We start from the raw sequence: 25254 nt of genomic DNA, 5'->3' as shown, positions 1-25254 counted from the left end.
ATGGCAGCAGTACCTATGGCACATAAAGCAAGTACAATACACTTCTTAGGTTTGCCAGTAGAAGGTCTGGACAGGAGAAGTTCTTGACAGCTATTCATTCAGCAAATGCCATTGATAGTAAGTTACTCTAATAATTAGACTGCAAATTGTAGTAAGCCTTGCTACCTGGTCATTGCAAAGAATGCATTTCTGACAATGACATGCTGAGAGGTGCCATCACTGATCACGCACTAAGGGTGGTTATATTTTCCTGTGTATGTTACTGACATACTTGAGCACAGCAATGCCTGGAATATTGATGTAACATTTTCAGCAATACTCTGCTACTTGCAGTTAGTTTTCAGTGCTTTCCACATGATGTTCAGCTCCGCATTTGTTGTCTGGTCATCTGCCAAACAGATGTAGGAATCCACTAAGTTTGTAAAGGAAGAAGAGAGCTGTAAACCGCTTCAGCATTTCTTAAATTCACAACACTTTGAGGAGAGCCAGTTTGATCTTGGTTATTTGCATTGAGCTTCTTGTGGTTGAACTTAAGCCCCATATCGCAGTTGGATTGCTTAAGGATACTGTTTCTATGCCCTTATCATTGTCAGTATCAAACCTTCAGACAGCACCTGCTTGTAAACTGTCACTAATGACATCATAGACCATCTTGCGTTATCAGCCTTGGTATGCAAGGTTCGTTCTGATGCACAAGTGTTGGGCAGTCATGAGTAGATTTGGTGCATTACAGTCATGCTTTTCTAAATCATTTGTATAACCTGTTACCTGCAACAAGGAAATGAGCATGGACTGCAGAGATTTGCATGAGTCTTTGGAAATAAGTATAGTTGATGCATTACGGTGTTTGAACAATGTGGTTCAGTAAATTTGAATCATGAAGCTCATATGTAATGTCTGTGTATGATGATGGAGTCTAAAGTTGTTTATGTGGCGTAGCCATTGGATATGTAGTGATTTTAATACGGCTGCCAAATATTGTATTAAATATTACAATTTGTGTGTGCTTTGCTTACATGTCAACTATGCTGAGAAGTCAGTCATGTTGTGCTGAATGTGTCAAAGAGCAGAAGGGCAGATAATACTTTAAATGTGTATTCCTTGACAGTTCTGTTTTAAAATATACTGTAGCAAAAAGGCAAGCAAAACAGCAGTCATATGACACCATCTGTAAGCACACAAGTGTGCCCTTGAACATTTGATCACTGAGTGGTAAACAAGTCAATGTCCTGAATGTAAACAATAACACAGTGTACACCCTGGGACACATGGATTATGTGACATAGTAGGCAAATAGAGTATCTTGGCATGAAGATTTGTTTTGTATTGACTGACTTTTTAATATTGTGTAAATCGGGACAGTGACAAGTTAAAACTTGCTTAGGTGTGGCAGATACTGTGATGTGAATGGACACAATGGATTAGTAACTTTGGTAAGGTTAGACGTCATTGCGATTGCAATTTGATAAATGTCATTGTATTGTTTACCTCCCAACAGCTGCTTTATGCAGAGTACTGAGCACTTGAATGTGACTATCACAATCTGTGATTAGAAGCTTGGGCAGAGGAGGATCTGGGATTTGCGGGTCATGGGTCATGGGCAACATCTGCTTACTACAGCATGATGGAGGGGTGGAGGGCTGTACAAGTGCTACAGTGCTAATTCCTCGTGGAAGCTGATTGCTTCATCAGTATGTGAAGCGTGATTGCTAGAGGAGTGTGTAGTATCTGGAAAAATGCTGTAAAATGACAAGTTGCATTTCAGTTAATTGCACTGATGCTGTTAAGTACAGGACAACCAGGTCTGATGGCTATTGGTGTAAACAGTAGCTGAATAGTGTGGTCACTGCTATGTATATAGCAGGTATAGGGATGATTTATATCAATGAGACAGTGGTGTTTTGAGAAATGCATATCAAAGGTGTACATTTGGCCAAATCTGCTTAGATGATTGTTAGGAAAACCTGCCACATAGTGGTTAATGGGTAAAGTATTTATTGCCACAATCAGAACTTCATGGAAACATTAAAATGTACCATTATGTAATGGAGAATGTCATGGCAATGTTTGTGTCTTTCTGGATGTAGCATTCATTATGTCATTTTTGTATAGACTCTTTGCTGAAGAAATTGATGGGAAATATTTAATAAAGAGAAAGGGCTGGTAAATGGCATTTCAAGTGAGATGCAAGAAAATCATTGTGATGACATGAGGGGCTACAGAGAAAAACCTGCATGGTATAAGCCAAGAAACAGTATAGTGTTGTAAGAGTCATGTTGTGCATTTAAAGGGTACATGTAGTTCATGTATAAATGCACTGCTTGTCAGATGCACAGTTGAGTGCATAAACAGGGAATTCAGAGATCCCGTGTGTGTACCATGAAATAAGGTTGTACAATAGCAATTGTAGTAGGTAAGGAGGAGATGTAATCCGATCATGTGAAAAACAATGCACAGTCTAGCTGGTCTGTTACTATTATATAACAGACTTGACAGAGTCTCACATATATGAAGGTGGTCATACCTGATGATTCTTGAGCATTTTGTACCTGGAAAAACACCCATCATCTATACTTCAGTATTAGGAATGTTCCTCAAAAATTCATTATGTGTACTATTATGCACTGAAAGGGTCTAGCATACCTTTATTAAAACGAAATGTTGTAACAGTTATCAGTATTGAGTACTGAAGAATATAAAGTCATAAAGAGAACTGTATGGAAGTATGAAGTACCAGTTTTTAACCATGATATGAGCTTCCTGCTTAAACTTGCTAGTGAATGTTCAACATTATGCAAGGGCATGTTACACAATGCAGACTTGGAATGTCATAAGAGATGACTGGAGTGGATACAACTGTATGCCACAAAGCTTTAATTATTTAAATGGTATGTGCTTGCATGGCTGTCTGATGATGTTCAGTTTGTTAACTGTGGTTGTGATATGTACTGCTTGCAAATTGGTGTTTTGAGTAAAAGTGTGAGTAAATCCATAACAATTATTGGCCAATTATGCAAGTGTGTAAAAATGGATGTCCTTCTGTTTTCATGTTGCAGTATTCTCACTTGTGGGAAATCCTCAGCCTCAGGTGACCCAAACTTTCAGCTTGTGTACCAAAGCTTAAGCCTGGCTGCTGTAAGGTGCGTGGAACATCACACGTAGAGACCATAAACAGTGGGCCATAAATGTGACATCGCACGCACAGACCTCTGAACTTGACTGCTGCATTCAAACATCAGCTTGCTCGTTCTGCTGACTATGTTTAAAATAAGTACCCCGTTGGGGAATCTTCCGTATCTATTGACTTGGCCTAGGTTGCTGTTTATCTGTTATTAGCTGATTCTGTCCTTGTCATCTAGGAAGGGAAAATGTAAGTGTAGTCAGCAAATTACACACAACCCCTGCTTGTTTTGCTTAGGGCCATCCCACGACCATGTAAAATCTGCCAACAATTCATCCCTATGACCCTTCGCAGCCATCTGGCAGCCCTCAAACTGTTTATCAAAAACCAGCGCCTAAAGTGCCTTGCTCTCGGTATGGATCCTGAATCGTCCATCCAGGTGGAGCCACCTAAAAAGAAGGGCAAGGTCTGTAGACCTGACACTGCGCCTCTGACTTTGGATGTCCTGCCAGCTTCCGGTCTAGGGACTGAGGAACGTCCGATAGGTCTGGTGACTTCGGCGGGTACCATTTCAGAGGCTGCCCTTTCTTCTCCAGCCAGCACGTCTGTGGAGGTTTCTGCAATGTCAGTCTCCGCCGATGTAGGGGGGAACCTGGCTTGCCCATACGGCTACCATTAGCTGCTTCCAAGGAAGCTACTACTACCCCAGACCTGACATCTAATACAGGCCTTTAGCCTCTTAGACATCTCAAAAGACTCCTTCTTTCAAAAGAAAACAAAAGACTAGGCATTTATCTCCCCCAGCCGAATATCAGCCTGACTGGCAGGCATTTTTCCCAGTCACTCTTTCGGGTCTTTATAGCCCCAAGGCCTGTTGCCTCACAAACTCCTGCCTTGTCAGCTCTAAGTCCCAGGTCTACCTCTGCTAGTTCCATACCACATCCACAGACTCAAGAGAATGATTCTTCTTCCTCTTCCTCTGATGAGTCTGTCACTTATGCTTCCCAGTTAGCCTGTCCCCTGGAATACTGCTCCCCAGATGAGGATTCCCCACCAGAAGACATAACCTTTGGAGAAACAACCACCAAAATGAGAGCACACCAGCAGCCAGACTTAAGCTTTGGTATACAATTCAGATGTTCGGGTCACCTGAGGCTGAGTATATCCCACAAGTGAGACTACTGCAACATGAAAGAGAAGGACATCTATGGTTATGGTAAGATTTTACACAACTAATCTATGTTGTAGTGCATGTACTTTGCAAACTGCACTGTGCAACATGCAGTACATTAATGCTACAATGATAGCATAGTACCTGCACTGACTCTGTTTCACTTATTGGAGTCAGAACATACATAGTCTGATTTAGAATACATTTTCTGGATTGAGGAGGCCTGCCCACTATACAGATCTTGCAGTCCTAGGGATAAGCATCAGCTCTCCAGTATGCTGTTTTCTGCATCATCCTGTATCATTGGTTATTGTTTGTGAATGTGATGCAACATTGCTGAAGATAGGCACATTGTCTGCACTTATAATTCTGTACTTCATGTATGTTAGGCATGTCACTAACATGATCTCCCCATGCTGTTTGTGCAGCACTGGAGCTTACTTCTCTTGGCTGTGGTCATCTGTCGGCTGAGGTCTGTTTTCCCTTTTCCGTCATTTTCTTCTGTACTCTGTTTTGAGTTATTTGTTTTAAGTAGGAAACTTTTATTTAGCAGGGCTTTTGCTAGCCTTTTCTGATACCTAGGCATTGCATTTCAAACCTGGTTTGCTGCAGAGCTTGGATTTGTGTGATTGTTAATCTAGACTGCTCCAGAAATCAAAACAAGATTAAAAAAAGAGAAAGCATTTCTTAAGTGTTGTCAGAAGTACATCTAAACAAGTACAGTTTATTTAATCAGAGATCAGCTGACTTGTCATTTGCACATTTTTAAATAATAACAGTAATATAATAATAAAATGGCTTGCAACAGAAAAAAATATGATGAGGGAAGTAATATTTAGCATTGTGGTCTTGATAGTAAAAGTGGCCTTGTTCCTACTTTAACTGTTAAAGTCTTGTGTATAGCATTGCTGCATACAGTCTTTGAACATTTACTCTCCCCCTTCCTGACTTTCCTGGTCTTGCTAAAACAATAGGAGCAAGATAGCTTTCAGTAACCACAAAACTCATGTCTGTCATATTGCTGCACAAATGGTGGTTTTCCCCTGACTTTGTATGAAGTACAGCTATACTGAAGATTATTGCATATAGTCATGCTTCTGGAAAGCAACATACAAAATGTGGTTCTTGATAAAAATAATAATAATAAAATAGATTGCTTTAGCATTGGCTGTCATTTAGTAATTGATATTTGGGAATTAATAGCTAAGTATATGCAATTGTAAAATGTTTTACTTTATTTTACATGATTACAAATATCCTTTGGGGCAGTGTTTGTATGCCAGTGTGTAGGGATTGATATTTGGGAATTAATAGCTAAGTATATGCAATTGTAAAATGTTTTACTTTATTTTACATGATTATAAATATCCTTTGGGGCAGTGTTTGTATGCCAGTGTGTAGGGATTGAGAGTTCTGTTCACAAACATGGTTTGCAGAGTGAAGGGCTGGTTGCAGGGCAGGAAGAATTGCATGACATTGCCCTGTGCGATTCAAAATGCTGACCATGACATCACACAGTTGTGTACTTACAACTATTTCACTTCTATGGCAAAATAAAAAAAATGAACTTTAAAATATTATTTTCTTTGGAATATGGAGCTTAAAATTACTACTTTATTTTTCAAAAAGACAGAAGAACTACCGCCTCAACTAGATCTTTTGTCTTTTTTAAAAAATGAAGTAGTAATTTTAAGCACCATATGCTAAAGGAAGGCCAGGTTCAGAACGCATATACAAATGATGTTGACCAAGTTTGTACTCTGTTAATTAAGATAAGGAATGCACTTCATAATTACCATTCAGAAGCATCAGCCTGCATATTACAAAGTACAGACTAACATTAATTCATCAAACAAAGATGGAACTGGAAAGCTGATGTGCTACTAGACATATAATTCCCAAGCACCATCTTGTACCATCATAAAATACAAACAGGCAGTCTGAATAACACCATTTTATAGCATCATACAATGCAAACCAAAAGTCTTTGCAGTGCTATCTCCCAACCCAGGTGTAACTGCACACAAACCTGGCAATCCACCCAACCCAGGTGTAACTGCACACAAACCTGGCAATCCAACCAACTCTAACAAGGTGTTTTACAAATGATGAAAATCCAGAGGGAGGAGCCAAGCAAGCAGGAAGGACAAAAGGATCACCTTTGTGTAATGATATGCAAGTTTTGATTCCCCACTATTGATCAGTGAGCAGAGAAGTTTCCTGACTCACCATTTCCTATGGATGTGGACTGGTAGTACAGTATACGATATGTTTCAAGTCTGTCAATATACATATTATGGCCACCATTTAACAGGTATCATATGGGAATGCTTTTTGTTGTATCCAGAAAATTGGACATTGTAACAGTATGGGACAGTAGTTGGTATTATGTAGTGAGTATACCAGTATGATGTGTGTATCCAAAAAAACAAACAAAAGAAGCATGTCCGTCTATCACAGTCAGCTGAAGTCTGAATGCTGTCAAGGTGCATGCATTCACAGCCATTGCGTCCTGCTTATTGCCCCCCCCCCCAAAACATGAGGCACAATACCAGGATGTCCCAAACAGAAGCACTGCTTATTGGTGCTTGTAGAAGACAATAAGAAATGCTAGATGTGCAGTGCATGATTCCTTCATGCAATCTTAACACCCAGCCAAAACATGACTAGCCAGTTCAGCATCACAGTACATGTGGCATTGGTGCAGATAACGCAAGAGACACAGAAGGCTGCACTGAGTTCCCTGTATGCCTTGCTTGCTGCTTACGTCTACTGGACAGATTGCCTGTCAGTATCTGTGTGATCACTTAGTGGGTTCTGTGTATGCATGTCATATTATGTACGCTCAGTATACCATACATAAGAAAACATGGCCGTTCTTTATTCAGCATATCATTACTGTGGTTGTCTTTTATAAATCTTGAAACTGTCTACACTGCATAGTAATGGAGTCTGCTGAACTATCCAGATGTATGGTGGGCAATATTTAATCTTCCTACCCATAAAAAATGTTAAAAATTTACATTGCCTGTAAAAACTGAACAATTATATTGCTTTCGCAAGTTATGTCAAAAACACTAACAAACAATAACTTTTATTTAAGCTGTCGAAATACACTTTAATAATAAAAAGCTGTACTGTTCTTGATATTAAAAAAATCATTGCTCTCATAAGCTTTGTCGAAAGTGGTACTAAACAATGAAATTGCTTTAACCTGAATCCAAGGATGACCTCAGCTTTAATTTCATTGCAGTGTTTTACCTAAATCCCTGTAAAGTAATGCAGGAGAATTAGACTGGAAGATTACAAAAGAATACCTATAAACAGTGTCAGGGACAAAAAAAGGCAGTCCATAAAATAAGAAATATTAATTGAAAAACAAAAGCCAGTTGCTGATCAATGAAATAAAATAATCAATAAAAGCCAGGTCACATAAAAGATGATTATGAACTTTATAAAGCAGACCAGGGTGGGACATTCCCCTGAAGCCACAGAGGTAGAAGGTTCCATAAATGCAGAGATTTGATAAGCAAATGAGTGAATAGCTAATGTTTTAAGCTACACCTGAGGAACTAGCAATATTTTTAAATAGAAATGGTACAGCATACAAGACGGGCCATATGCTGCAATCTTCTTCATACAGAATCCAGCATACTTATTTCAAAATTCGTATGAAATTAAATGCCTCATTGCAGGTGTTATAAACTGATAATGTGAAGTACCAATATGTAATATACATGCACAGTTTTACAAAAAAATTGCAGTCAGTCTGCCGCAATGTGCAGAGGGCCAGTTTAAAGGTGTTACAGTCATTTAAGGTGGGAAGAGACCAAAGCATGAATGATTATAGAATGGTCATCTTAAGGTATCAAGTGCTTGATCCATGAAACATTCCTCAGATGAGGCCAACATCTGATCCTAAAACACCAGCCAGTTATAAAAGATAACACCAAGATCATGCTGCTTAGGTGTAAATGCAAGCGTACTTGCCACCATAAAGTATAGAAGAGACAAAAGTAATGACAAAGCAGATGAATACCTTAAGGGCAGCATGCATCTCCATTGTCTTAGTTTTAGAAGCATTAACCATTCAACCAACTAGTAGTCAGCTAGGAGTGAAGTGTTTCCAAATTGTCAGCAAGTGAATATACACTTGTCACTTTAAACTTAGAGGAGAAGAAGAAGAGTTGTGACATCCCTCCTCTGGGCAAGTGATCAAGGAGCCTCAATCCTCACCACTGTCACTGGCAAGGAACGTTCACTCTCTGCACCAAGTACAATTTTCCTTAAGAGCACACAGGGAATGTACACTCCAGTCCTGGGGCTGGGATTTCTCTCCAGGCCCCAAATAAGACTCCCCACTGACACAGCTATAGAGCTAAGTCCTTAGCAAGGTGTTCCAAGCTAAGTCCTCCACCACCCTCTCTCTGAAATCAGTGCTCTGTGTCCCTGTTCAAAGTAGCTGACAAACACAAACTCTCTTTGAGATCTGATTTTCACACACACACACACACACACACACACACACACACACACACACACACACACACACACACACACACTGAGAAAGGCTGGCACCGCTTACTCATTTTGCCACCTCCACCCAGACTATAAGGTAGATTAATTACCACCAGCCAGCTACTTTAAGGCAAATGGTAGCGTTTCCAAGCCAAGCAGCTAGATTTTCAGGAACATGGAGCCACAGTGCCACTAAATAAATCGAATTATTCTCAAAGGTTAAATATTTTCTAAAAGACCAGCCACAGTGAAAGGTACAGATATATTTAATAATAAATAATAAAATAGAAAACATGAAAATACTGAATATCTATTTACACTAAACCCCTGAGTTTTAGTTCACAGGAAATAGAAAAAAACACAGATGGAAAGACTCAGACAGATACAGAAAAACAACATTTAGCTAATCTCACTATATTTTACTAACAGACTGAAGAATTACTGTTCCCTATGTACTTGCTAGAGCAAGGCAAGATGACATAGATGAGTGTCTTTGTTGTCAGGTTCCTGAAAACAGAGTACTGAATGCCTCTGTCACATATTGCACTAGTATCTCAATACAATTTCAGTGCTGGCTACAGAACGACTTCACATCTGGTCACCTGACTGTGGTTCCAAAACTGCCCCCTCACTAGCAACTGAGCCAGGATTTGACACAGATGTGTCACAGTGCACACATAGGACTTTGTTAAGGCTTAATACAGCATTTGGAAGCTGTAAAACAATTCCAACACTTCTACCCTTCCTGCAGAAAGGCTTGTCATAGACGTTGCATCTCTGGCTGCATTCAGCCCTGGGAGATAAAATCTTTATGGCATAACCCAAGTAATTTAATTTCAGGCTATTTTTCTTAAGGTTATCTGGGCTGAGCTTAACCCTTTCCCTTCCAGTATCCTCTGTTAAAATATATACATTTCAACAATACAGTTGACATACATGTATATTTCTTTTTTGTCCAACAGGACCCACTGTTGATGCATTTTTAACTTTAGCATCTGTACAAATCAGTTTGATATTCAAATGACATATAATTCTTTACAAAACTCCAGCTAGCTATGCTGGCATATGTTACACATACACTACCCTACTCTCTCTAGCATAGCTGGCACTACCTCACATCATCACAGAGGTAAAACTGAGTATCATCGGAGTAAAAATGGAATGCTAATTGCCTTCCATGAGTAGATGTCCTAAGGGTAGTATAAATACTGCAAAGTATATGTGTCCAGTATCAAATCACCGATGAGGGGATTCTTGTAGAGAGATTGCAGTAAGAATGCAGACACATTACATTAAGAATGTAAATGGTTGATCAGGATATCATTGTCAACAGCATCAAAATGCCCCAGAGAGGGAAGTAGGACCAGTACAAGATAGAAGCAATGATTTCTGGTCATAAGAAGAGATTTTGACAACAATAATGGGGGACTTCTAAGTGCCATTATTAAAAGAACATGTCCAATAGGTAAGGATCCATAAGCCCACTGATTTTAAGATATAACCCAAGATGCATGTAGATTACATTCTCTATGGCCTTGCAAGAAAAGGAAAGTTTAAGATCAGGTGGAATTTATCAAAAATATTGGGGTACAAAGATGATTTCATGAACAGTAGAAACCCCCAGGGTCCAAACAGAGACCAGTATTTACTAGACACTGTACCCAACACATCATGGTTGGATCACCTGGAAGGACAAGAATGTCGCATACAATTAGGTTCATAGGTAGGTACTAGGCTATCTGCCCGAGGGCATTTATAAGCCTAGCCAGAGTATGTCAGCTTTCGCTGCCCCATTGATTAATTAACTGATCCTCTGTCAAGCAGAGCCAATGAAGTGATACCAGGGGTGTATTTTCTGTTACCCATCCACTCGTCAAGGTTTCTCTTGAAGAGTGTTAGTGAGGGGCTCTGCCTGATGTAATTTGGAATTTTGTTCCAAAGCATGGGGAGTCTCTGTGACAGGAATCTATCCCTCCAGCATGTTCTATTTATTGTTGTGGCGAGGTTTAGCTCACTAGAGCGCATGGCTCACAGTGACTTGGATTTCTTTAGGTGGAGCATGTCCATCAATTCTGAGTTGGACATGGCTTTGTAAGTCAGGCAGAGATCATCTCTGAGTAAGCGATATGCCACTGAGTACAGCTGGAGTTTTTTCAGTCGGGCTGCATAGGGCATATGTTTGAGACCAGTAATCCTCTTGGTGAGGTACTTTTGTGGTCTTTCCAGCTGTTAGAAGTGTCTTGTGAGGTAGATCCCAAATGGAGCATTGTACTCTATGATGGGTCTAATGAGTGATGAGTAGAGGGGTACTATAACCTCTTTATTTCTAGATGTGAACCCTTTAGTAATTAGATTTGCCACATAGAAGGATTTCCTAACTACTTTGGCAATATGATTGTCAAAGGAGAGATTACTATCTACCTGGGACCCCAGATCTCTTATTACCTCTTCTGTATTAAGGGGGCTGCACCTATGTGGTAATTCATGGGTGTTTTGTTTTTCCCATACGGGATGACTACACATTTTTTGGCATTTAGCTTGAAGCCATGACTTTGACACCAGGTGTCCGTCTCAGTAAGGCCCTTTTGGAGGATGTCCGTGTCAGCCGGAGAGTCAATTATGTCTCCCAGTTTGCAGTCATCGGCAAACTTGGTTAGCCATAGTCCTCCTGTGTTTGCCTGCACTTCTGAGAAGTATATACCGAACAGTAGGGGTCCCAGGACCGAGCCTTGCGGGACACCACTTGTGACTGGTTTAGAGTCGAACCTGGAGCCCACTATTCTTACCGTATGAGTTCTGTCTGTAAGCCAGTTGGCAACCCATCTCGTGACGTGGGGTTTATGTTCAGGCTGGTGAGTTTTTCTGTAATACCCAAGTGGGGAATGGTGTCGAAAGCCTTGGCCAGATCAAGGTAGGCTGTGTGAACCACCTTTCCCTCGTCTATTGCCTTGGTGACTGTCTCGAAAAAGTCCACCAGGGTTAGTAGACATGATCTGCCCTTAACAAAGCCGAATTGGGTTGGGTCAAGTGTTTGGAGGTTCCCAATGTCTTTGTTAATTAGTTCCATGATGATGCGCTCCATAGCCTTGCAGACCAGGCTAGTCAGGCTTATGGGGCGATAGTTACCAGGGTCAGTTGTGGCCCCTCCTTTGTGGAGAGGAATAATCATTGCTGTGCGGCATTCTATGGGCAAGTAGCCTGTGGAGAGGCAGAGGTTGAACAACGTGTTTAGGTGGGGGGTTAGTTCGTTCTGTAGTTCATGCAAGACTCAGCCTGGGATACCATCCGGTCCCTTTGACGCTGTGTTTTTGGCTTTTGAAAGGGCTGTTTTCACCTGTGCGTCTGTGATTTTTAGGATACTACACTTTTCCGGTATTGTTGTGGGCCTTTTTGGAGGTGAGAGGGGGGTGAAGTTTGCACTGAATCTGTCTGCCAGGATGTTGGCAATATCAGTAGGTTCAATATATTTTGTGCTATTTTGCACTAGTTCAGTGCATATCTGTGAGTTGCCACTTAGATTCTTAACATAAAGAAGGCTTTGTGGTTATCTTTTGAATCCTTGCCTATTTTTCTTTCAAAGTTAGCCTTGGATGATTTCATGAGGGACCTCAGTTTCTTACTGATACTGATCAGGAATGTCTTTCCTTCTTGGGATTTGCTTTTTTTCTGAATTAGTTCCCTCCTATTGTATAGCCTGTTTATTGCAGGGGTCCACCAAACTGGTTGCCTTCTCTTAGAGGAGTGAGTCTTGGTTTTGCTAGGGATGGCATGATCCATGCATCCTTGTAGGTGCTCATAGAGTGCATTTGTAAAGGTTTCTGCATCTTGGGCAGCATTATCCTTTAGCGTGGGGGCTGTGAAACCTACCGCCTCTGTCTTAAGTAAGGTGAAGTTTGCTTTGGAAAAGTTTTTTACTGTGGTTTCCTTAGTTGGGGGTGGTTGTGGGGTGTGGACATCCAGAGTGATTAGTTTATGGTCTGCTCTAACCAGTGATGGGTTGACTTCTGGTGTGGAACATCTGTCGCCCATGTTGGTGATGACCAGGTCCAATATGTTTTCACCTCTGGTAGGGGAGTTTACCAGCTGATTCAGGGCATTTGAGTTGATGAATTCCAGGAAGCGCTGGGCCTGGGAATTTGTACTTGAGTAGTCTTCCCAGTGAATGGTAGGGTAATTGAAATCACCCAATATCAGGGTGTTCCAGTGTCTCCAGAAAGGTGGAGTGGTGGTCCTGGGTCATGGAGGGTGATCTGTAGCAGGCCACAATTTACATTGCAGATTTTCCCGATGTTAGTTGCACATGGATGATCTCAGAGGTATCATGCTGCGTCACTAACCTGGAGGTGTAGGTATCCTTGATGAATATGGATACACCCCCCTCCTTTTGTGTTTCGGTCCATGTTCTGTGGCCGAAACGTGTGGTATGAGTTGTAGCCCGGTAGTGCTGGGGTGCTCTCTGGAGCCTTGAACCAGGTTTCAGTTACTGCACAGATGTCGCCGTTCTCCATACTGAGGAGTGCTTCGAGCGTGTGCATTTTGAGATTTAAACTCCTGGCATTAAGTAGCATAACCCTCAGTTTTTTGTTAATTGTGCTGTTTACGGAGGTGGGTTTGACTTTTGAGCCTTGCCTAAAAAAGACACTATGGGGGCAGCAAGAGCCTTGGCCAGTATTCAAAAGCCTAGGGGTGACAGGTACAAGCCATTTCTTGTGAAGCAACGAGGCTTGTTGAGCATGTCATCCCAGGCTGCCAGACACTGGATTCCCTTTGAATGACACCAGAAGCTTATCCAATTGTTGAAATTGATCATGTTTTCTTTATACTGAGGTATCATTCTTGGTGAGGGCAGGTTGCTACTCAGGGTCAGGGTCATACCAGCCTGGGCTACATGATCAGAGAGCTCTTCCATGTCTCTTTTTATGTAGTCCAGGGAGTTACATCTCAGGTCATTCACACCAACATGAACAATGACAGAGTCATATTTGTACTTGTTCTGGAGTGACCTGAGTGCTTATATTATGTGGCGGATTCTGGCTCCCGACAGGCAGCTAACAGTAACCTTCTGCTTGTCCAGCCTAGTGAGTGGGACGTCAGTGTGCCTGACTATAGAGTCACCTATTACTAGTGTGTTAGGTATGTTATTTCGCCTTAAGAGCAGTGATTGTGTGGCACACTGATTTTGTGTTTTATGTGTTGTCTGGTTTGTGACTGGAAGTGCAGGTTGTTTGGGTGTCTGCTTTGGAGGTCTCTGATGCTTTTGCAGGTTTTAATTTAGAACCTCCGAGTATGATTTTGTGTATTTATGTGTATTTTTTGCCATTGCTGTTTTAGTAGGTCTGTGTGCGGCTGGAGTTGTGGTGCAAATATTAACCTTCTCCTCTTGGCTGTCTGTTCCAGTCTTGGGTGGAGACAGCTTAGCTTCCAGTTTGGCTGTATAATTGCATCTCTCGCATATGGTAGTGTTTTGTGGTAGGAGGAGAGGGTTGTCTAAATCACAAGCTCAGAATCATAGTTAAGACCTAAAATATCATGAATGCCAAACACTGAACAAGAATAGACCTTGTACCTGATTTAAAAATGCTGAAATAGACAAAGATATGTTCATGAGCTCAGCTGAGTGAAATGCTGATCTTATAGCAGCATCCTTTCCAGTGAGGAACCAATCAGCCATTTTATAATTGTATAAACGTTCCAGATGGAAAGGCAGACAGGGGTGGCAATCCACTATCTGGACGAACACCCTAGGCAGGAAAACTGCCTTCTTTCGAGTGATCTCAGTCTGTTAACAAACATAGTGCCCATTCTAATCAAGTTTGTCTCTCCAAAGACACAACTTCCAGTGATGTTCCTATCCTCCCTTCTTTCATCACAAGCAGCGCAGCTCAAAATCAAATCATAGCTTATGTGTCTTTAGCAATATAGGGAATATATGACTTGGGGCTCTGAGGTTGGGGGCATTTGTAATGACTTATTATAGCCAGTGCATCCAAAGTGCCCACATTATCCTCCAAAACCAGTTCTCAAGTAATGTGTAGGAGAATATCTATACAGGAATACTTTAGAGCATGTCCAAATTTGAGCTGCACTGGTGAAAACCAGACCAAACCTGAATCCATTTCTAATGCTCAGAAATTCCTTTGCAGTTTGTCAACAGCCAGTGCCCCATCATTGACTCTTATATTTTCATTACAAAGAACCTTAAATTTTGTTGACAGAATCAAAAAGTCATTGAAAAAAAATAAACAATACTCTTAAGAATGTTCTGTCATGCTGAGCGGACAGTAGATGTGGAGAAACCTCTTTGCTCCTGCAGCCAGGTTATGATCAGGTGATGATTACTTAGCACCCTTACCAGCAAACTTGGTCAATTGAAGGTCTAATGTAAAACTAATGGGAACCCCACCCCTGATTCTAGTCTGAGGGTCATGGAGAACGGTGACTTTTGGCAGTGCTACAGCCACAAAGTAAGGGCCAGTGTTTTTATCATCAAGCCTTGCTTTGCAGTTTATAATGACAAAATGTTTTGTCACTTTTGAGCAAAATAAAAAGTTGAATGATTTCACAAGTGCTACTGAACAACTGAAAATTATTTTACAAATAGAGGATCTAGTTCAAGATTGTCTCATAAATTTTCCTAAATGAAAATAATTTTAGATCTGGCACAAAAAGCTAACAAAATAAACCATTATCAAATTTGGGTATGATAGAGTGGATGTCAACTATATAGTTTCTGCCTCAGTCTTTGAAGTTAACAACTAATGTATGCATTTCCTCAACACTGCTAATTCTGAAGGCTTTTATTAAGATGAAAACAGAGAATACATTTCATACTAATACCTTCCAGGAGGCCAAAGCAATCATGGTTTACTCTTCTAGCGGAGTTGTGACTAGCAAAGCCCATGATCCTGCCTCTTCACAAAAAATTGTTAACATGACATAAAAGAAAGATGTTGATGTCCTGTTTTTGTTTTATTTTCAGCTACATGAACAAGACCATTAAGATCCACTGCTATTAAAAAAAAAAAGAAAAAAACTTATCTAAGCACCATAAAGACTCTATAAGTTTACGTTATAACACTGACATATTTATGTAGTGCAGGGGTGTCAAACTCAATCACATAAGGGGACGAAATAAAAACACATAGGCTAAGTCGCGGGCCAAATTTGTTATTAAGATATATCTACTAAGACCAGTAGAAATAAAGATACTTCATCATTGTGAGAGACCATATCTCACACCATCCTGGTGCATTAATCAGTGCACAGAGCATTGAATTCCATCAGCGCCATCACTGTGTGCCTTAGCAAGGTGCATTAATTATGTTCTGAAAATAACAAAAAGCACAAAACAAACTGTAAGTGTACTATAAGCAAAAAAGTTCAAAAATATATTTTTTTAATACATTGAAATTTAGGTTTTGAAATTGCTCACCTACTTGTTTTACATTGTAAATTCATCGCGTTTTCTACTGTGTAAACGCAAAAACTGCTATGACTATACTTTGAATAATGTGCAATATACTAGGTATGTGCCGGTCACTGACATGCTAGCTTTGCTCATACTGTGAATACTGTCTTACATATTAGTTATGTGTTGGTTACTGATACGCCACTACCTGTTATCTGTTATTTGCATTATTGTATAAGGGTGGTATCTGGAATGTGCCCTCATTAACGCACTGACTATAGAAACTGGTGCGCCAGGTTATTGTTTTATCATTAAGCTAGTATCGTTGACTCAAGAAGTGTGCAGGTTTATGTAATTGGAAAACGCCAGGGAGTATGCTGGTAATATGTTCTTTGCAAACGCCAATGTCCATATGCGTACTACAAAGTAAAGCAATACTCGCTAAATGAGCTTAGTTAGACACTGTCTGTCTTGCGACAGTGCCCTGCCTTCTTAGTTGTGCCATTTTATAACAGAGTGTTTCTAGGAACTATTACGACATTGCCAGAGTGTTTTAAAAGCTTTTGAACTGTTTAAATAATGCGACAATGCCTTGCACAGTTAATAGTACCTAATTGTAAAATGGATTGTTTTTGACGCTTAGGAATATTTTAATGTGCTCTACAACGCCAACCTACACACGTGGACTAGAAAGAAGTGCCCTATTCTCTCATAGTCCCATTTAAAGGCTGTTTATCTAACACATTGTATTGCAATTACTACCTAGCATAATTTGTCTGCCTATTTTATACAATTAAGCGATTTTTGAATGCTTACTACATGCTATTTGTTAGTCGCTCCTGTGACCACTATAGCTCCTTATAGACTTAACCTTACCAGCAAGAGGTTTTGTACCAGCGTTAGTGTAGTGGACCATCTAAGGAATGATATTCCAGTGTGTGTATTATCAAATCCCTTATTTAATGAGTGTTTTCTGCTCTGTAATAATCTCAACTAAAGGCCCCAACCATAGAGTTAATGATGCCTACTCTGGATCACACTGCAGATCCCTATTAGCGTCCAAGGTCTAACAATTGCCTTCACTAGTAGTGTTAATTGTGTACAATACCTTCTTGTAATTGTGTACAACACCTTCTTATTTGCTAATGCATCTCTAGATAAATGAGTAGAAGCTTAAATCTGATCTGTAAACTCTCAACAATTGTCTTCAATTGAAACACACTATTAACCAAAGGGATTTATTTTAACTTACTGCTCCTGTGAAATGTGTTGTTTTTGCTTATTGCTGCTATGAGATAATGTGTTTTTATGCTACTAAAGTGCTATTTCTCTCTCAACTTTCTCTCCTGTTCTCCAGCTTTTTGCCCTGAATTATCCCCTGTGACTACGCCCGGATGGATACCTAGACCTAACCCTAATTTTACTACAAGCTCAGCCAATTGCCCAGCCAACTATAACAAACTCTGCTGCCTCATCCCCTCTTGGAAATTGAACCAAGCTTCTCACAGAAGACTCCAAGGAAGTATGTGAATTTGCTGTTAAGCCTTGAACTACTATAGTTTTATGCCCTGCTAGGTGTTTAAGTACGCTCCCTGCCAGGAAAGCCAGCAGCCTAAACCTTTCTTATTTTTGCATCTATCTTCTTCCCCCTCATCTAATTCCCTGTTCCACTCTTGCCCCTTTCTCTCTTCAGTCCAATCTAGTCCAGGGACTGCCCTGGTGGCCTAGGTGCACTTCAGAATTTGTCCACTAGGTGGCATCCTCTCCCCACTACCTTTGACTTCAATTCACTTACTTCTTGTACTATCTCTACGTTTTTAACTTTTCTTTTTCTCTGTCTCTCTCTCTCTCTCTCTCTCCAAAAACATTATAGTCATCTCTCTCTCTCTCTCTCCTCAAACATTATAGTCCACTCTAACCTACTAATTCCAGGTTCCCTCCACTTACCCTTAAGCAATCAACACTCCACTGATAGGTTCTCGATCCTCTCCTGCCCTCCTTGGTTCTTCCCGCTCCGTTCACCCTGCGAGCTCACTCCACTCCCCTACCCTGCCCCCAAATTCCACCCGCCCCCAGCACCTCTACCTTTATTACCCCATAACCACACCCACTACCATTCCACACCAGTCTCCTGCTACCTGGGAACACCCATTTCACGTTTCCCGCCCACATTTACCCTCACTCACCTCTCCTAGACTATCCCACCTAGACAATTATCTTCCATTATTACTTCAACACCCATCCTTACACAACTTTCCACTCTCTCTCCACTATTTAAGAACTTACCAGCTCCTCTACACATAAATCTCTCTTGTAAGTAGCCCCATTTCAACATGCTACCTAAACCCTCACTCATCTCCCTTTTACTACCTCTTCCTCTTAATTTATCCTATCTTTACTACCTCACCCAGCCCATTAAGTCTTACCACTCACAACCCTTCCATGTAACTAACCATCTTACTTCTTCTCCCCCAAACTCACACATTCCAATTTCTCCTCATCTATTTCCCATAAAAAACCTTCTATTTTTCCCATATAAACTGATCACCTTTCACAAACATTCTACCCCCATAGTAACTAGTAAATATTCCATAATCATAATAGAACCTAATCTATTCACTAAATTGTCCAATTACCTCTCTAACTCAATCCTATATCTGGTTACCTGTCTATTATCAGGTGATATTCATCCTAACCCAGGCCCCCCATTTCAACTAATACAGACAAGTCCATACTGCTTACTTCCTTAAACTCCCAAAGTATAGTCAACAAAATCCCAAACCTCTACGCCTGGCTCATGCATAATAAACCTGATATCCTGTCCATCTCAGAACCATGGTTAAAATCCCATATAAAAGATTCTGAAATAATTCCTCCAAACTATTCTATCATTAGAAAAGACAGGTCCCACAAAAAAGGGGGTGGAGTAGCTCTCCTATACTCATCCTCCTTGTCTGTTACTCCTTATAACAAACCTACTCCTCAATTTAACAATGCTGAACTACTCCTAACACTTCTTCAAGTCAACAAACGCAAGCACATATGTATGGCTTCCCTCTACATCCCCCCAGGGGATAATATTTCTACACTCGAAGACATCCTCTCCTGGCTCTCCAACAACATTAGCAATGAAACAATAATTTTAGGAGATATGAATATTAACTGGGCCTCCATTCAGTCTCCTACAAACCCACTTAACATCAACCTCTACAATTTTTCACAGCTAATCAACTCTATAACACTCCCCTCAAAAAAACCTGTCTAGTGGCAGTATTCTAGACTCTATTTTAGTCTCTCATCCCCACTATTTCTCCGACAGCGGTACTCTTCCAGATCCTCTTAGTGACCACTTACCCACTTTCACTCATCGTCTCCCCTTACTCCTACATCGCACCCATAATTTTATTACTATCCGGAATCAAAAAAACTTTAATCCATCAACCTTTTCTAATTCCCTAAAAGCAATAAACTGGGACTGTCTAAAAACATTGTCTCTGGATAATGCAGTTGCCCACTTCAACTCAACATTCTTAAAAGTTCTAGACTTCCATGCTCCCTTAAGGACAAAGAGAATAAAAATTAAAACTGCCCCATGGCTTACTAAAAACACACTAGCAACAATGCGGCATAGAGATAAAGCCTGGACACACTTCCAGAAAAATAGGACCATAATGAATACAAAACACTTCGAAATAAAGTAAAAAAATCTCATCATCTCTGATCGACAAAATTACTTCTCCATACTCCAAAACAATAACAAAACAAATCCTCAGAAATTCTGGAAAAGTATCTCTAACCTCCTCAACCCCAGCAAGCCAGACACCCCCACCCCAGACCCTAATGCTCCTGATACTGACCTAGCCACACAATTTAACTCTTTTTTCATTGAATCCATCTCTAAATTAACCTCTTCTTTCCCTAACTATATCACATTCTCCAACTCACCCCCCAACCCCCCCTACCAATACTCTGCCCTGCACTGCTACCACTCCCTCATTCTCATCCACTAACTCTCTACCCACTACCTCTTCTCCTACTCTCACTTCCTCACCGTCTTCACCCCCTAATACCCCCTCTTCCCACTCCCCACTATTCTCACTAAAGCCTATACCCACTTCTACTATCAAAAAACTCCTTCTAAAACTGAAGCCATGCACTAATGCTCCTGATAATATCCCCTCTTTCTTTCTTAGCACAGCGGCTGAAGCAATTGCCTACCCCATTAGCATTCTAATCAACTGCTCTATCCAAGAAAGTACAGTACCCCAAATCTGGAAAAAGGCCTTTATCATACCATTACATAAAGGGGGCAACAATAACAATGTTACTAATTTCCGCCCCATTGCTATCCTGCCTCCCATCTCTAAACTCCTTGAAAAGTGTATCCAACTTCAACTCCTACCACATCTCTTAGATAATCACCTACTAACTCCCACACAACATGGATTCAGACCAAATCACAGCACTATGACAGCCCTCCTCTCCTTCCTTGAAACTATTAGCAAAGCCCGGGACTCTGATCAATTTGTCTCTACCCTATTACTAGACTTCTCTAAGGCCTTCGACACTATCTCACACAGCCTGCTTTTAACTAAACTCTCAAAACTTAACCTATCTCCTTCATCTTTGAATTGGTTCTCCAGCTACCTATCCCATTGATTTCAAGCAGTAAAATGGAAAAAGGCCACCTCCTCATTTCTAAATACCCAAACCGGAGTTCCCCAAGGTTCCATATTGGGTCCCCTCCTCTTTAATATATTTATAAATGACTTCCGCAACTCTATCCCTTTCTCAAACATCATCCAATATGCAGATCATTTAACTATTATGTGCTCTGCCACATCTATCCCTTCACTTCTAAAGCTTACTCAAGATGCTTTTTCAACCACTGAGCAATGGATGAAACGAAATCACCTAGCACTCAATGCCTCTAAAACCAAACTAATGTTTTTTACACCCTCTAAAGTCACCTCCCTCGATATAAACACTTTCTCTATTACTAGTCAAAATAACACACCTCTGGAACTGGTCTCAGAGACCAAATTACTCGGGGTCCAAATTGACAACCAGCTCAAATTCAACTCTTATTTACAACTAAATATCAAAAGAACACATCAAAATCTAGGTATGCTCTATCGACAAAATCATTACCTTACTCCTGCCACCAAAATTACTCTCTTTACTTCCTTTCTTATCCCCTCACTTCTCTATGGAGCTCCACTTCTAACTAATCTACAGTCCTCTCTGAAAACACAACTTTTGTCTTGCTACAACAAAATTGCCAAGTTTTCCACCAGCCATAAGTCCTCTACCCACCATTGCTCCTTTCTCCAAAAACTAAAATTGCCAGAACTACCCAATCTTCTCACCTATACTCAACTAACTCTTGCAGACAAGCTGATTTTCAACCCCTCTCTCTGTCCCTCCCTTTCTACTGCCTTTAAAATGCACCTACCTGATAGAGTATTAAGGTCTAATAACCAAAATCTATTAGAAGTGTACAAACCAACTCGTCCCCCAGGCAAAAATCTTCTATCCTATGGTCTGGCTCGCCTCTGGAACTCCCTGCCACCATCCATTCGTATCAACTCTAACCATTTTATTTTTAAAAAATCTCTTCATTCTCATCTAGTATCCCTCTGGGAATGCTCTTGCTCCCATCCCATATAACTAGCATTGGCATTTCCCATCTTCCTTACTTCCCCTGATTACACCAGCGTTTTTCTGTTTCATTACTCCTAACTCATCCATTCTTATTATTATGATATCTGCATGAATATTATTATGATATTTGCATGAATATATGATGCTGCTCATTTAAGTGTTTGCACTATTCCTTTTTTAGTTTGTATCATCTGTTAGTTTCAATCACTACTTTGTATTAGTTTGTAACTTTTGTGTACTATTTGTTATTGTTTGCTTGAATTGTTTTTTTTTTTAATTGTATAATTATCTTTCATATTTTTTACATTTGTATAATTATCATTCATAACCTACTGTAATCTTGATTGTTTGGAGCTTTTCTCCCCAGGACTCCATTGAAAACGGGTTCATTTTGGCCCAGTGGACTATCCTGGTAAACCAACTGCAATAAATAAATAATAAAAATTTTCTGGCCAGATGTCTGAGACTGTTTTCCCCTGGTCAGTGAGTCAATGTCTGGTTTTATGTCTTGTGCTGTGGCAACCCGCAAAACAGCGTGGAGGTTTTCATCTGTGATGCATGATCTGTGCATGTTCTTGTTTAGATTCATTATTGAAAACATCTGCTCACACAGATAGGTGCTACCAAACATGAACATAACACGGGCAGCATGAACTGTTAGCTGTGGCATCAAGTCAAGGAGCAGTAGATGGTAAAAGTCCTCTATCTGGACATCCTGGAACTTTGCTCTCAGGCCACTTTTGGCTTGAAGCTCTATCAACTCCATCTGAAGGTGATGGGGCGCACTGTTGATGTCGGCTGTAAAAGGATTGGCAAAGATGTCAAAGTCACAGTGCTGTGCTCTGAAGTCAGAGTAGTGTCGATCAAACTCATCAATTAACCAGCTTACTTTCATAGCCAACTGAGCACAAGGAAAACAGTGGATAAGGAGGCCGAGATACTCTGACAAACAGGAAAGAGGGCAAGATTGTCCTGTTCTAGTTGGGACTTCCATAAGAAAAGTTTATGCTGGAATGCTGTGATCATATCAGAGATCTTTGTGATGACTTGTTGGTATCCTTGCAGCCTCTTATTCAGCTGGGCGAGATGCTCTCTTAAATCACACATCATAGCAAAATCACAAAGCCAGGCTGGATCTGACAGGTTAGACAAGGGCTTTCCTTTACTTTGCATGAAAAAAGCGATTTGCTCCCTGAGCTCAAAAAATCGTTTGAGGACTTTGCTCCTGCTAAGCCACCTTACTTCTGTGTGGTATGGCACGTCTCCATGCTCTGCACCTACCTCCTGTAAAAACAGCTGGAACTGGCGATGATTCAGGCCAAGTGCTCGTATAAAGTTTACTGTTTTGTGACTGTGGTTATTATATTATCCATTTCAAGAACCTTACCACACATAGCTTCTTGATGGATAATGCAATGATAGGTAATTAGATGTGTGTGGCAGTCATTATTTAGCATTTTCTCCTTCATTAGTCCAACCAAGCCTTTCTTTCCTCCACACATTGCAGGTACGCCATCGGTAGTTAGCCCCACTAACTTTTCCCAGGGTAATTTAATATTATTTATGGACTTCTCCACCGCCTCAAAAATTTCCTTACGTGTTGTCGTCCCATGCATTGCAGCTACACCCAAGAGTTCTTCAGTGACAGAAAGATCCATCTTCATGGCTCGTATAAAGATGGACAACTGCGCTGTATCAGTATTGTCTGTGCTTTCGTCGACAGCTAATGAAAAAGCTAGATAACTGTGTGCCTCTTCAGCCAGCTGTGTTGTTAGGTTTCCTGCAAGATCTTGAACTCAATCTGCAATGGTATTTCTTGACAAACTGACGTTTTGCAAAGTCTGCATCTGGTCGGGACACACCTGCTCACACACTTTTAGGATGCATTGCTTCAAAAAGGCAACCTCTGAAAAACACCTGGAAGCTTGGACAATTTCTTCAGACATAATATAGCTAGCTTTCACTGCTGCATCATTTTTTGCTGTAGCTTTAGTAAACATGCTCTGCTGCGATTGCAGTTTGCCTTTTAATTCTTGGACAATTTTATGTCTTTCGTGAAGTGTATCTTTAGCATACTTAGCTCCAAGTTTGGTTTCAAAATGCCTACATATATTGTACTCCTTCATCACTGACACCGCTTCATAACATAAAAGCCACACCGGTTTGTTTTCGTAAAGTATAAACATATATTCGCTTTCCCATCTTTCATTAAATTGTCTCCCTTCTGCATCAACTTTTCTTTTGAACATTTTGATTACCAGAGTTACGGATGTTGGCCTTGGGTAGAGGTGCTCCATCAAGGATGACACTCGCCACCACATTAGAATCTAATGTTACCATTTCAGCATCTTCTATCTAAACTAGGTAGGAAGTGCACCACCCTGCATCAACTTTTCTCTTGGACATTTGCTAGATTCACGGATGTTGGCCTTGGGTAGCGGTACTCCATGCAGGCACACAGGGATGCGCTGACACAGCCCGCTGATGATCACTCTCCTCGCCACCACATGTTACGCACCATTCAGGCACACAGGGATGATGCTGACACAGCTGTCTGATGATCACTCTCCTCACCACCACATTACGCACTATTCAGGCAAACGGGGATGACGCTGACACAGCGCGTCTTATAACAGCACAAGACATTTAATAAGTCCGCTAAAAGATGTAAGCTTTTTGACTGCAGTGAAGCTTCCTTTTTATGACTGTGTGTGTGGATACTGCCAAATAAATACAGCCTTGGTAGTCTAGTATATTCAATACAGGAGAAAAATAAAACAAAAAAAAAAGAATACAACTCCTCTGCCATTCACTTCTTTTCATCACTTGAGTAATTGCTGTATGAGCCATTCAGGCACACAGGGATGATGCTGACACAGTCGGCCAGCTCTCCTCACAGCGGGCCATATAAAATATCCAGGCTGGCCAGATTTGACCCGTGGGCCTTGTGTTTGACACGTGATGTAGTACATATTAATGCAGTTTTCACTAAAGGGGCAAAAACTAAATACAGATATCATTATGACCTCAAGGCACATTTAGATAGAATGCCAAATAAATAATTGTTTGAATGTAGTTAAGTTGCAGTTCCTGGTTAGTTACAAAATGCATCTACTTAGAGCTTCCATTTGAGACTGTTTATGAAAGAGCAGATAATGTTTTATGCCACAAGGAAGTGAATTCTGTAATTGAAAATGCTGTACAGGAACATGGTAGTGAGAGCTGTGAATGAAAAGATCATTATAATTTAATACACTGGATTTTAACTTTCTGGCCAGTTTTTGGAAAGTCTTTATAATAATCTACACTAATTAAGGTTAAGCGATCTGTACACCTGTGTTAGGAGCTTATTTGGGAAAATGTATTGGAAAC

General features: G+C 40.6%; 1 long non-coding RNA gene across 1 annotated transcript in view; it reads left to right on the top strand.

Annotated features, from left to right (window-relative positions):
- The first annotated feature begins 1361 nt into the window (after nucleotides 1–1361).
- Nucleotides 1362–25254, top strand: part of LOC122810083 — an 89087-nt gene continuing 65194 nt past the window's right edge. The window contains exon 1 of the long non-coding RNA XR_006366051.1: nucleotides 1362–1433. This is a non-coding gene — a long non-coding RNA (uncharacterized LOC122810083). The remainder of the gene's footprint in view (nucleotides 1434–25254) is intronic.

The sequence above is a fragment of the Protopterus annectens genome, chromosome 8.part1, assembly GCF_019279795.1.
Source record: "Protopterus annectens isolate FY-2018-M chromosome 8.part1, PAN1.0, whole genome shotgun sequence".
NCBI lineage: Eukaryota > Metazoa > Chordata > Ceratodontiformes > Protopteridae > Protopterus > Protopterus annectens.
Note: the sequence above shows the minus strand (reverse complement) of the source record. Positions and strands in the feature narration are given on the sequence as shown.